This window comes from Sciurus carolinensis, chromosome 5 (assembly GCF_902686445.1).
Source record: "Sciurus carolinensis chromosome 5, mSciCar1.2, whole genome shotgun sequence".
NCBI lineage: Eukaryota > Metazoa > Chordata > Mammalia > Rodentia > Sciuridae > Sciurus > Sciurus carolinensis.
The window spans coordinates 100,004,306-100,019,776 of NC_062217.1; the positions used below are offsets into that span (position 1 = coordinate 100,004,306).

General features: G+C 41.1%; 1 pseudogene; it reads right to left on the reverse strand.

The window, feature by feature from the left end:
• Positions 1 to 4,699: 4,699 nt before the first annotated feature.
• LOC124985676 (neuropeptide Y receptor type 4-2-like) lies at positions 4,700 to 5,896 on the reverse strand (annotated as a pseudogene).
• Positions 5,897 to 15,471: the final 9,575 nt, after the last annotated feature.

Consider the following 15,471-nt stretch of genomic DNA (forward strand, 5'->3'; position numbering starts at 1 on the left):
ATGTTAGTTGAGTGCCTGCTCTATCCAAGGGCATATGATAGGACACAGGGATGTTTGATGGGCCTCTTTGCCTTTGCCCTCAAGGAGCTTGGAGATCTGTGGGATGATAGATGTGTTTATTCAAACATATAATAGGGAAACTCTCAAATTCATCACTCTGTGTCCATCCCTAGTATCAGTTATTACAATTACATTATATGAATTAAAGTTTCATGAAAAGTAGAATTTTCTCAGTCTTGTATACCACATGCCAGACATATAATAAGCTACCATCAAATATTTTGGGGATAAATTTTGTAACAAATAGTGCCATTGGATTTGTGTTCTTGAAGGAAGGAGGATTTGTGGCAACATAGATAGGGCATTACTGACTTGTAAGAGATTGGGGATGAGTGGAGAGAGGAAGTAGAAATGGCAGGAGAAAATGTGCAGAGAGAATAAAGCCCAAGCATGATAGGGAATTTCAGGTTCACTGTGATTAGACCCTGTGATATAATCAGGATGCAAAGAAACTGTAAAGGTAGGTATGAAGACAATGAAGGGTGCTGAATTCAAACGTTGTTAAAGGGGGTGGGTGTTTCTACAGTAGAATGGCCTCAAGTTTCAGTTTCCTGGAGTGGTTTTGCCTATTGTCCCAGGGGGGATTATTAACAGTGTCCCTTTCATGTTCATATGTCCCTGTTTAAAAGGTGTTTAAAAGGTGTTTAGACCATGGAGGGCTAGCCTTGGAAAAATAAGTGCCCACAGCACTGGGTATAGCTTGGGGCAGGCAATGTGACAAACTACAGCACAGGTAATTCAGGACTGGGGCGTTTAGCTAATGATAAATCCTCAGCAATGGCCAGGGCAAAATGAAACTAACACTGGTCAGGGAACACAAATATTTCCATCCCCTTTGGAAATCAAAAAATCTTGAAAACTGTCTATGTCTCTTAGCCTATTAATTCCACTTCTATAAATCTCTCCTAAGGAAATTATTCCAATGTAGTTCATCATAGAACTACGTGCAGTAGGTCTAGAAACCCCTCCATCTGGCATAATGATTGGTGATCAAGGACATAAGATATATCTAAGCAATGGACCGTAAGCTGTAGAGAACATGGACCATGTCTATTTTATTCACCACTGTATCTAGAGCAGCTTGGATGATATCTGACTTACTTTCTTTAATAAATGAATGAATGAATAAAATTTCTTAAAAGGTTAATCCTTTAAAATTACATATAATTTAAATCATTAACAATTATATGTAAGTACCAAAATATACACAGCAAGATCTCAACCATAGTTTTAAAAAGACATACATATGTAATTGTATATATACAATAAAAAATGAGTCCCCAAAATGTAAATAGTGATTATCTTTGAATGCTGGAACTACTGATTATTTCCTTTCTTAAAAACTTTATTTCTGTATATACTGCATATTTTCAAGGATAAGTATGATTACTTTTATAATGAAAAACAAGTCAATATCATTTCTTTAAAAATGAAAGACTGGATTTAGGCAGATTTAAACTTTCACTACCAGGATTCAGTAAGGTGTTGCACTCTGAGGGTTCTCAGGCAATCTTTGTGGGTGTGAGTCTCCAATCCCAACCATCATGCTCCTCTGTAGGAAAGATAGCTCCCACTGCAGTTGGCAAGAGTCAATTTTCTGTTCCCTGTGGAAGCTGAAGAGATACTGAAAGGTACCAACTTTCACTGAAGCAAATTCAAAACTTTTCAAAAATGATATCCAGCAAGATGGAAAACTGTTGCTGACATATTTAAGTGAAATAGAGAAGAATGCAAATGGGCACATTTCCTTTGAATGAAATGGAACTATGCAGATATGCATTTGGCAAGGAATGACAAGGCTTCACAAGCAACACATCCACATGTAGTCAGAGATGACATGAACAACCAAAATTGAGTCACTTTTTTCAGAAACAGCAGGTTTGAAGACACATGTGTGGAATAAGGATTTTTCAGCTCTACTCCAAATCCCAGAGTAGGTGTTTTCAGATGCTCATCCAGTAACCCAAGGCTCCAGGTTAATCTGTTTCCTAGAGCAAAACTTTTTAACTTTAATGTGCATATAATTAATCCGAAGTTCTTGATAAAATGTGGATTCTTTTTCAGTAGGTCTGGAGCAGCAACAAGGATTTGACATATCTGACAGGCTCTAAGTAAGGCTGAGACTATTAGTCTTCTGACCATACTTTGGGGAATAAGTGTCTAGGATCTGCCATCTAAATAACTGGGGTCATTGGGAACCAGGAACAGGAAACGGCCAACTAGGTGGGCTGTGCCAAACTAAGCAAGGGAGGAGGAGCACATAAGATGCTCAGTGAGGCTTCCGCCCACCACCCAATTCCTAATAACAATTATCTTCAGATACTCAGCCGGGTGCTCCTATCTTCATGTATACCAGTTCCCTAAAGCATATTTTTCCCCAACCATCTTGGCACTTTTGAGATTCATAATGAGAGGTGAACTTCAGGCATTTGCATGGATCATCTGGAGAGGACTGAGGGTCTCAATTCTTGGAGAGCTTGATCAATGATATCTTGCCAGGATGGATGCCAGAGTCTGGGCTTTGCTTACAGATGGTTGCCTGGATCAGTAAGCAGCAGATGGCACCAGAGGACAAGCACAAGCTGTGTCCAAGAGAGTGGCTCAAAAAAATCATCTCAAAATCCAGGATAAAGGGTAAAAAAGGAACTCAATGGGAGATGTGACCAAAGTTGAGACAGACAAGACAAAAAGTTCCAGGAAAGAAACAGATGTCTCAAAGAGCACTTGTCTCAAGAGTCAGTTGCACAGGTTCTTGCAGGGCCAGGACCAAAGACACCATGTGACTGCTCAGTCTGCTACTGCCTCACTCTTTACTAGATCATATGTGTAGGGCCAATGCTGGTCTTCTCACAATGAGGATTCTTGAGCCCTGGCACTGAATACCCTGCCTCAGGAGACCACGGTGCATCTAGCCAACTGTCCATTCCACTGGAGGTCTCAGTAGGAAGAGGCAGGCTGGAACAACCCATCCAAGGTGGCCAGGATACAATCTTGACATGTCCTTCTCTGTAAGAACAGATTATGGGTCCATACCAAGCATTAGCTGGTTCAGGATCAGTGGAATTGGGCCTTGACCTCCATGAGGGAGATATTTACACTTGCTTTCTCCATCTCCCTGCTCTAGTCAATCAGGACCTTATAAAGTAAGACTCAGAAATCCCTGTCCCTACTCCTGTTGAAGGCCAATGGGACACCAAAATCCTGGGAACATTTTGAAAGAACCATGGCCTGTCACCTAGGGCAAGTTGTCTCAGTGGTCAAGGCATGGATGAAGGAGGCAATAGACACAGCCTTAAGGACTCTAAGGCCTCTGTAGTGGGTCAGCACAAGGGAAGGCCACAGAGTTTATATCCAGGTTCCTTTTCAAGAGAGGTCCTGACAGGCAGGAAAGGCAAGTAAGAGACTATGAGTGCAGCAGCCTGAGCCCTGAACCCTTTCCATGCTGGATCATAGTATGGCACATGCCTATGGTTTAATACTCAGCAACAAGGGGCATCTTTACCATTGATCTGCAATAGAAATCTTTTTTTAGAGCTCTTTTCCTATGCCAGAACCTGTCCTAGGCATGGAGGATATGAGGTCTATGACAATACAGATGTCATTGACAAGGTGTTGAAACTCTTGCAACTTTATGTCCATAAAAGGTAATGGACCCAGTGAATGAGAAAAACAATGTAGTAGGGTGTGAACTATAGAACTCCTCTGCAGAGAACACTGAGCACTCAAGACTACCAGGATCCATCCTCTTCATCTGGATGTGCTACTGGTACAACAGTAATCCCACTTCCTTGCATCTATGGAATTCTTACCAACTGTGAAGCACATCTGCACAAACATCATCTCCCCCAGAGGGACAGGAGTTGACTAAGGTTCAGAGCTCCTTCTCCAAGTGCTTCTTTCCTCACTTCATGGTTGCCTGAAAGTTTATGGTGTGGGAAAACTCCCTGATTCCCAGGTCAGGCATCTGTTGCTGAGTTAATAGAATGAACCCTTCCTATTATAATCAGACACCTCTGGCTCTGAAATCCTGTGGCTCAAGTCACAAGATTCACCATGAACTGCAGAATCTTGACTCAGAATTCTTCCAAAAGTAAACAGCAGGACCATCTGATTATCAGGCTTCACAAGGCAAAGAATGCAAAAATTGAATCTTGCCAGACTATCCAGGAATGATAGGTGTTGTGGTTTAGATGTGGTATCCTTCAAAAGCTCATGTGTGAGACAATGCAAGAAGGTTTGGAGGAGAAATGATTGGGTTATGAACTTAACCTAATCAGTAAATTGATCCCTGATGGGACTAACTGAGTGGTAACTGGAGGTGCATGGGGTGTGACTGGAGGAAGTGGTTCATTGGGAGTATGGCTATGGGGTATATATTTTGTATCTGGTGAGTGGAGTCTCTCTCTCTCTGCTTCCTGATCATCATGTGAGCTGGTTCCCTCTGCCACAGTCTTCTGTCATGATGTTCTGCCTCATCTAGAGCCCTGAGGAACAGAGCTTGCTGTTAATGGATTGAGACTGCTGAAACCGTGAGTCCCTAAATAAGCTTTTCCTCCTCTACAGTTGTTCTGGTTGGGTCATTTAGTCACAGCAGGGAAAAAACTGACTAAAATAATGGAGGTGCCACCACAAGCTTGCATCATGTCCAATTAGCTAAATGGAAAGGTCTGGCAAGAAACATAGCAGAAAGAATCCCAGGACCTGGTTCAATGGGGTTGGATCTTTCACTTAGCCTAAAAGACAATATGGAGACTTCTGTGGGTAATGTGAACAGGGGTAGATGCTCAGAATCCTCTAAGAGGGCACTCTGTTGGCAAGTCAACACCAGGACCTTGACCTCCTTCTTGAAGTTAATATTGAAAAAGCCGTAAATGGAAGTGTTGACACAGGTAGAGGCCACTGCGATCAGGTGGCACACCAAGAAGATGAGGTTGCTGTGACAGACAGGGATGATTTCAAGATGCAAGTCCTCCAAGGTATTAGACATGTATAAGGGCAGTCAGAATACTGTAAAAGCAGTCATCATTGCCATGTGCATCCTGCTGATCCACTTCATCTGTCCAACTTGCCAAATGTAGGTATCCATGTGGAACACACACCCCTGCCTCAGCAGGTACTGGTAGAGCTGTGCATAGCAGATCAGAATAAAGTCCAGAGGAATGCAGTACTGGAAAAGTAGTAGGAAGATGGTATAGATAATGTGATGGTGGCACATTGGCCAGGATTCAATACAGACCACCTTCTCCTCCAGAAAATCGAGAGCCTTGATGTGGTTCTTGTGGAAGAATATTGTTAGTCAGGATATTGATAGTTAGGAAGGGCAGGGAAAGCAAGCAGACAATGAGCCAGATGACCACAATTCCCACTTAGGTCTGGGAGATGCTGGGCTTCCAGCCTGTTGGGTTGATAATGAGCTGATGCCTCTCTAGGGCCACAAGGACAAATGAGAGGATGGAGACCATCATTGACATACACTGGATGAAATCTGACATCTTGCAAAGGGCCTTGCAAAAGTTCTAGTAGTCCACGATGGTATAGATGACAGTGAGTGGCTGGCAGATGAGGCACATGAGGAGTCAGAGAAGGCCAGATTGGCAATAAGAAGATTGGTAATGTTGTTCTTCTCCTTTTGCTTCATGGTCACACATATCAGGCAGAGGTTTCCTAAAACCCACACAATGGTCTCAGTGCTATAGAAGGTAATGACAAAAACGATCACATTCACAGAATCTTGGCAGTGGTCAGATAAATTGTATAGGACATTCCTGGGTTTGCTCCTGTTTTCACCCTGGGCAGATCTTGGGAAGAGCAAGGCCAGGAATTGAGAGGTATTCATGGTGGATATTAGAAGATTCCAGGAGCTCTTGAACTAAGGGGCCCATTTCACAGGTGATGTCTGCAAGGCAAACAGAAAAATGGGATTCAGGATGGTGCTTCCAGGATACAATCCAAGGAGAAGCAAGGACCAGGGAGAAGGTTCTTAACTGCTTACATCCCATGGAATGGGACAATAGGAGCTATCACTTAAGGAACTGGAACAATAGGAGTTATAACCGAAGGCTCAAGGGAAGAGACTGGCATCTAATAATCATTACCCTATAGGAAGCACTTTTGCATGTTGGGGATCACATGTGGTGTTTTGTATGTTATCTAGTTTATTCTGAAATGTAGGTATCAACTCATTTCATTGATGAGGAACCTAAGATTTAGAGATGTGAGGCAACTTGCCCACAGTCACACAACTAATAAGTAATGAGTCCCAGATACAAACCATGGTCTGTCTGATACCAGCATTTGTTCCATGCATTCCTTCTTACCTCAGGACTCATCTGTTTTGATGGTAAAATAGTTGGGGAATTGTATACAGAGTTCAGAGGCAGAATGTTCAGGGAGGGTAGGTAGAAAACTCCTTGTCACATTTTATCCAAATGGAAACAGCAATAAATGTGGCTTCTCACCTCATGCCCTTTAGGACAGAACCACTCCTTGGAACTCAACATAAAATGAACCCTCCTGGTCTCAATTCCTACCTGCTCTGCCAATCATATTTCTCAGGTGATACTTGTCAATGGTGATGACTTTCAGGTATGCAAAGACTAGTTCACCAACACACCAGTTTCTTTCCACTGCCATTATTGTGCACACAGTCCTGGTCAAGGACAGGGGCTGCCCATCACTCTCCCTGGAGCCCTCACCATGTGTATGCTCAAGTCACCTGGTGCAGTTTGCAGTTCCTAAATACACCAGATTGTTCCACACTTCCAAGTCCTGTCACAGGCTATTCATTCTCCCTGGGGCCTCCTCAGTACAAAGAATCCCTTCCAAGAATGAGTTGGAACTTATACTCCAGAGCCTCCAGAAAGTAATGCCAGTGATGGACATTTTGACGTGAGGAGTCCTCTACCCTATCACAACATGCATCATTATAACCCACCACACAGTTTGACAGGTTCTCCAGTTGCCATTAGTTCCATAGGGTCCCAGTTCTCAAACTTCATTAAACATATGAAAGTACAGATTCCAGGGTCCCTCACCTTGGAATGCAGTTAAGTGAGTCTGGGATGGGGCCCAGGAATCTGTATTTTCACAAGTGGCCTAAAAGATTCTGATGAACATGATTGTCAGACCCTGTTTGAGAAACACTATCCATAAAGGAATATCCTATTACAGATATTCTATAATTCCCATATATTAACAACACCTGTTCTTTAGCATAACTATATCCTTCATGAACAACTTCTAACTTAAAGGCAATTCTTACAGAGCAAGGTCAGATTAACCATAGATTAATAACAGTTTATGAACTGCCATAAATATCACTCATGTACTTTTGACTTAAAGAGTGACTTATAGAAGTGAGCCATTTACAAGGTCAAATCAGGAATTTGCCTAACAGCTTACACTCTAGTTATTTAGACTCCAAATCTCAAAAGGCAGGTTTTGCCACCACCATGATTTTCTGGCAAAAAGCACTATTTGGAGTTAAACATAAAAATTGAAATATACCAGGACCAAACTCAAAGTCTGTGATTTGGGGTAGAAAAGCAAACAACAGCTGCTACTGTTGTACTGGCCTCAGATGCAGACAATGGGACAGACACCCCAAGGATCTGACTGACCATTAGCCAGAGTAAAACTAGGTCATCATTGAAGGGCAAAACCAGCAAATTCAAGCCATCAACTGTAGCATGATCAGAGGAGAGTTACTGGGCAGGGAGGGATCCAGAAAACAGTCACTGCTTCATTCATTCATCTTCTCAATCAACATGTGCCAATCCCTAGACTAGAAACAAGGGCTGCAAAGATGACTCATATAGCCATGGCCATTCCAGACCAGGGAATCAGACCACTAAGAATGAAGATGGATCTCAATGTCACATTGTTTTTGCTGAAACCAGTATGAATGGGGTGCCTGTAGGTTGGGAGGGAGATGAAAGAGTAGAGAGTGGGGAGATGAGTGAAGTGGCATCGATCTGGGGCTCAAAGACTGAACAGTACAAATGACAAAAAAGAGGGAATTCAAGGTGCAGAAAACAGCATGTGCAGAATCAGAAAAGAGGAGAACCTCCTGGGGAGCATCTAGAAGTTCAGAGTAACTGGAGCCAAGGTGGGTGGAAGGAAGTGGCAAATGATGAGGCTAGAGATGTGGGTCAGATGAGGGATGCTAAGTAAATGCTGAAATCCACATGCATTCTAGAAAGATCATATGGATATACAGAATACATTGGTGGAGCAGGCAAAGACAGGAGAAGAAGATCTCTGAAGAAGGCAGCATTGGGTGTCAGCCTGGCTTGCAGCCCCCTTATCAGAGATCTGTTGGAGAGCTAACTCACAGATGGTCATCAAGAGGTCAGGACACCCAATTTCAACATCACTGACCAGTACACATGGGTACCTGAGTCCAAATCAGTCCTTGTAGCTGCTTCTGGAGACAGGGCAGAGAATTTGAGAGAGAACAATAAAGCAGGATGCAGATGACTGGGAGCCAGGAAAGAGGTTGGCCCATTTATCTTTCCACAGAGCTTCAGAGTCTAGGAAGAGCCATCCTGGAGCAGACTCCACAAACTCATGCCTAGAGGGGCCCTGTGTACACGGTGACTGCAGATTTCCAGAAACACACTCTAAGAACAAGGCAGCAGGCATTTAAAATCCTTGAGCTCCAGGTCAGCAAGAAAGCTGATTCTTTTCATAAAATGTGCTGGGAGGTGAGGAATGCATAAGGGAGACTCCTGAAAAAAAAAAAAAAAAAAAAAGCAGATAAGGAAGAAGTGACCCCCACCTCAGCCTTGTGAGAACAAGCATGTGAGAACAGCACCAGCTTCAGCAATTGAAACTAAAGGAACCAAGCTTAGGAATGGCCACAGCAAGATTGTGGGTCACTTGGCTCCTGGTGTCTTTGCACCAAAGAAGGGGCTTTGGGTCTGGCACTCAGGTCTTCTCTGGAGTCAAGAACAAGATACCCTATCACATAGATACAGTCATCTTGCTATGTGAGAAAAGAGCAGAGTATTGTGCCAGGATCCTCAACATGCCAGCATGGTACATGGTTGCCCTGGGTTCAAATCCTAGCTCTGCCATCTAAGGGTCATTTAAACTTTCTGAGCCTTAGTTCCCTCAGCCATACAGTGAGGAAGGTGATTAATAGCCATTTTGCAGCATGGTCTGGTTCCCTTCCAGGTTAGGGGATGAAGGAACAGATAGGAATATATGTATAGAACTTGGGCCCCTACTCCTGGCACTATTTTGGTTCCAGTCTCTATCGTGGTTCTTTGAGCAAATGGGTATAATTGGATGGACCAGTCCCTATTCAGGAGCTTCATTAGCCACTTCCTAAGAATATAGTTCCCCATTTTGTAACCAGAGTAATCTGATACATAGTAGGTGCTCATCAAATGTTAGTTCCCTTTCCGTTCATTCCACCAACCCCACCTAAGAGACCTCAGCACCCCACAGAAGGAGCTGGATAATGACAACATAGGCCCATATCCCATCTTAGAAAAGAGACCACAAGGAGGGGCTCTCCTCACCCTGGAAGGCTCAAACTTTCCCAGGAGACCAAGAGCAGAGGAGACATCAGCTCTCACTTGCTATCCCACTGTACCCTAGTCCACACCACAGTTCTGTAATGAAGGCCTTTTTATGCTGATCCATATGAAATTGCCAGTATCTGGTCATGTTTGATTAAGTTTACAAATTCGGCCTGACCCCTGCACCTAGGTCGGTACCATCATTGGTGGTCGTAGTCACGGAAGGAGCTGGTGGGTGAGTCAGGCTGCTTGCGTAACGGAGGTAGCAGGCGGGCACCCAACCCACCTGCCTTGCGGAGCCGGGTGGCAGGTAGCCAACCCACCCAACCACCAGGCCAAATACAGATGCCACCACTGAACAACCCCACCCAACCACCACGAGGTTCCACAAGGTTTGTCACCATCACGGAGTTAGTCAGAGGTTTCTTTATAGGCTGGTGCAGGCATTTTGAATTACTCCTGAGGGCGTGGCCATCATCATTGGAAGGGCAATTCCCTTCCTGAAATACCTACAGGAGGCTAGAAGACCTTTGACAAGACTCAGGAGCCAAGAAGAGGAGGTATTGAGAGACTCGGGACCAACTCAGAGCCAGCAGGGAATATACCCCACCTGAAGGCCACCACACACATAGAAGGTCAGCTTCCTAGTGGAGCACTGCATTATCAAGTTCCTCCAAGACTTCAGGCTACTAAAGGCTAAGAGGTGAGTTATTGGAAATCTACGGAGACAATATTAGTCAATAGAGGAAATCTGCAATATCCCAGAGTTTCACTACTAAAGGGGTAGATACCTGAACAATATGAGAAAACAAGGGAAGAAAATGTCCCAAACAATCCTAGATGGTATAGCAATAATATCCAATGAGAGCATGGCAGAAGAAATGTCAGAAAGGGAGTTCAGAATGTACATAATCAAAACGACCAGGGAAGCAAACGAGGAGATGAAACAGCAAATGCAGGCAGTGAAGGATGAGATGAAAGGGCAAATGCAGGCACTGAATGATCGCACCAATTGACAGTTAAAAGAGCAAATACAGGAAGCAAAAGATCACTTCAATAAAGAGTTAGAGATATTGAAAAAAAAAACAAACAAATCCTTGAAATGAAGGAATCAACAAACCTTATTAAAAACTCCATAGAAAGCATGACCAATAGGATGGAACACCTGGAAGACAGAACCTCAGACATTGAAGAAAAATATTTAATCTTGAAAACAAAGTTGACCAAGCGGAGAAGACAGTGAGAGATCATGAACAGAATCTACAAGAAGTATGGGATTCATGAAAAGACCAAATTTAAGAATTATCTGGATTGAGGAAGGCTTAGAGAAACAAACCAAAGGAATGAACAACCTATTCAATGAAAAAATATCAGAAAATTTCCCAAATCTGAAGAATGAAATGGAAAATCAAGTACAAGAGGCTTATAGGACTCCAAATATTCAAAATTACAATAGACCCACACCAAGGCACATTATAATGAAAATATCTAGCATACAAAATAAAGACAGAATTTTAAAGGCTGCGAGAGAAAAGAATCAAATTATATTCAGGGGGAAAACAATATGGATATCAGCAGATTTTTCAATCCAGACTCTAAAAACGAAAAGGGCCTGGAACAACATTTTTCAAGCCCTGAAAGAAAACGGATGCCAACCAAGAATCTTATACCCAGCAAAACTTACCTTCAGATTTGACGAGGAAACAAAATCCTTCCATGATAAACAAAAACTAAAAGAATTTACAAAAAGAGAGCCGGCATTACAGAACATTCTCAGCAAAATATTCCACAAGGAAGAGATGAAAAACAATGATGTAAATCAGCAAAGGGAGGAACTACCCTAAAGGAACAACCAAATAAAGGAGACATCAAGTCGTGTAAAAAAAAAAACAAAACAAAAATGAATCAAATGACCGGGATAAAAATCATATCACAATAATAACCCTGAATGTTAATGGCCTGAACTCATCAATCAAAAGACATAGACTGGCAGATTGGATTAAAAAGAAAGATCCAACCATTTACTGCCTGTAAGAGGCTCATCTCATAGAAAGAGATTCCCACAGACTAAAGGTGAAAGGATGAGGAAAAACATACCATGCACATGGACACAGAAAAAAGGCAGAGTATCCATCCTCATATCAGATAATGTGGACTTCAAGCCAAAGTTAGTCAGAAGGGATAAAGAAGGACATTTCATACTGCTTAAGGGAAGCATAAATCAGCAAGACATAACAATCATAAATATCTATGCTCCAAACAGTGGCTCATCCATATATGTCAAACAAATCCTTCTCAATTCCAGAAATCAAATAGACCACAACACAATAATACTAGGCGATTTTAACACACCTCTCTCACCACTGGACAGATCTTCCAACCAAAAACTGAATAAAGAAACCATAGATCTCAATAATACAATCAATAATTTAGACTTAATGGACATATATAGAATATACCATCCAACAAAGAGCGAATATACCTTCTTCTCAGCAGCACATGGATCCTTCTCCAAAATAGACCATATTTTATGCCATAAAGCTAATGTTAGCAAATACAAGAAGACAGAGATACTACCTTGTATTCTATCAGATCATAATGGATTGAAATTAGAAATAAATGACAGAATACAAAGCAGAAACTACTCCAACACCTGGAGATTAAATAATACACTATTGTATGATGAACAGATAACAGAAGATATCAGGAAGGAAATTTTAAAATTCTTAGAGGTAAATGAGAACAAAGATACAACATATCAAAATCTCTGGGACACTGTGAAAGCAGTTCTTAGAGCAAAATTTATTTCATGGAGCGCATTCAATAAAAGAAGAAAAAAATCAACAAAAAAACGACCTAACACTATGGCTCAAAGCCCTAGAAAAAGAAGAACAGAACAACACCAAAATTAGTAGAAGACAGGAAATAGTTAAAATCAGAGCTGAAATCAATGAAATTGAAACAAAAGAAACAATCGGAAAAATTAACAAAATAAATAGTTGGTTCTTTGAAAAAATAAACAAAATTGATAAACCCTTAGCCACACTAACAGAAGAAGAGAGAAAACCCAAATTACCAAAATTCGGAATGAACAGGGAAATATCACAACAGACATGATTGAAATACAAAACATAATTAGAAGCTATTTTGAAAATCTATACTCCAACAAAATACAAAATCTTGAAGACATCAACAGGTTTCTAGAGACATATGAATTACCTAAACTGAATGAGGAGGACATACACAATTTAAATAGATCAATTTCAAGTAATGAAATAGAAGAAGTCATCAAAAGCCTACAAACAAAGAAAAGTCCAGGACCAAATGTGTTCTTAGCTGAGTTCTGCAAAACCTTTAAAGAAGAGCTCATTCCAATACTTCTCAAAGTATTCCATAAAATAGAAGAGGAGGGAACCCTCCCAAACTCATTCTATGAAGCCAATATCACCCTGATACCTAAACCAGGCAGAGACACATGGAGGAAAGAAAATTTCAGACCAATATCCTTTATGAACATTGATGCAAAAATTCTCAACAAAATCTTAGCAAATTGCATACAAAAATATATTAAAAAGTTAGTGCACCACAATCAAGTGGGTTTTATACAAGGGATGCAAGGTTGGTTCAACATCCAGAAATCAATAAATGTAAGTCACCATATCAATAGACTTAAAGAATCATATGATTATTTTGATAGATGCAGAAAAAGCATTTGATAAAATACAGCATCCCTTCATGCTCAAAACACTGGAAAAAATAGGGATAGTGGGAACATTCCTTAACATTGTAAAGGCCATCTATGCTAAGCCCATGGCCAATATCATTCTAAATGGTGAAAAACTGAAAGCATTCTCCCTAAACTGGAACAAGGCAGGTATGCCCTCTTTCACTACTTCTATTCAACATTGTCCTCGAAACTCTAGCCAGAGCAATTAGACACACCAAGAAAATGAAAGGGATATGAATAGGAAAAGAAGAACTCAAACTATCCCTATTTGCTGATGACATGATTATATATTTAGAGGAACCAGAAAATTCCACCAGAAAACTCTTAGAACTCATAAGTGAATTCAGTAAAGTAGCAGGATATAAGATTAATGCTCATAAATCCAATGCATTTTTATACATAAGTGATGAATCTTCAGAAAGAGAAGTTAGGAAAACTACCCCATTCAGAATAGCTTCAAAAAATAAAATACTTGGGAATCAATCTAACAAGAGAGGTGAAAGACCTCTACAATGAGAACTACAGAACCCTAAAGAAAGAAATTAAAGAAAACCTTAGAAGATGGAAAGATCTCCCATGTTCTTGGATAGGCAGAACTAATATTGTCAAAATGGCCATACTACCAAAAGTGCTATACAGATTGAGTGCAATTCCAATTAAAATCCCAATGACATACCTCATAGAAATAGAGCAAGCAATCATGAAATTCACTTGGAAGAATAAGAAACCCAGAATAGCTAAAGCAATTCTCAGCAGGAAGAGTGAAGCAGGGGGTATCGCAATACCAGAACTTCAACTATACTACAAAGCAATAATAACAAAAACAGCACAGTATTGGTACCAAAATAGGCAGGTAGATCAATAGTACAGAATAGAGGACACAGACACAAGCCCAAATAAATACAATTTTCTCATACTAGACAAAGGTGCCAAAAATATGCAATGGAGAAAAGATAGCCTATTCAACAAATGGTGCTGGGTAAACTGGAAATCCATATGCAACAGAATGAAACTAAACCCCTATCTCTCACCCTGCACAAAAATCAACTCACAATGGATCAAGGACCTTAAAATCAGACCAGAGACCCTGCATCCTATAGAAGAAAAATTAGGTCCAAATCTTCAACTTGTTGGCTTAGGATCAGACTTCCTTAACAGGACTCCCATAGCTCAAGAAATAAAAGAAAGAATCAATAACTGGGACAGATTCAAAGTAAATAGCTTTCTCTCAGCAAAGGAAACTATCAGCAATGCAAAGAGAGAGCCTACAGAGTGGCAGAAAATCTTTGCCACTCATACTTCAGATAGAGCACTAACTTCCAGAATATACAAAGAACTCAAAAAACTCTACACCAAGAATACAAATAAGCCAATCAACAAATGGGCTAAGGAAATGAACAGACACTTCACAGAAGATCTACAAGCAATCAACAAACATATGAAAAAATGTTCAACATCTTTAGTAAAAAGGGAAATGCAAATCAAAACTACCCTAAGATTCCATCTCACACCAATTAGAATGGCGATTTTCAAGAACACAAGCAACAATAGGTGCTGGCGAGGATGTGGGGAAAAAGGTACACTCATACATTGCTGGTGGGGTTGCAAATTAGTGCAGCCACTCTGGACAGCAGTGTGGAGATTCCTTAGAAAACTTGGAATGAACCCGCCATTTGACCCAGCTATCCCACTCCTCGGCCTATACCCAAAGGACTTAAAATCAGCATACTACAGAGATATAGCCACATCAATGTTCATAGCTGCTCAATTCACAATTGCCAGATTGTGGAACCAACCTAGACGCCCCTCAATTGAAGAATGGATAAAGAAACTGTGGTATATGTATATATATACATACACACACCCCATAGAATATTACTCAGTCACAAATAATAATAAAATTATGGCATTTGCAGGCAAATGGATGAAGTTGGAGAATATCATGCTTCGTGAGATAAGCCAATCTCATAAAACCAAAGGATGAATGATCTCACTGATAAGCGAATGATTACACATATAGGGGGTGGGAAGGGGGCAGCAATGGAGGAAGGAGGGACTCTATAAGAGGGATAAGAGGGGTGGGAGGGGTGGGGGAGAAAAAAATATGAATCAAAAACTATTACCCTAGGTAAATGTATGATTACACAAATGGTATGC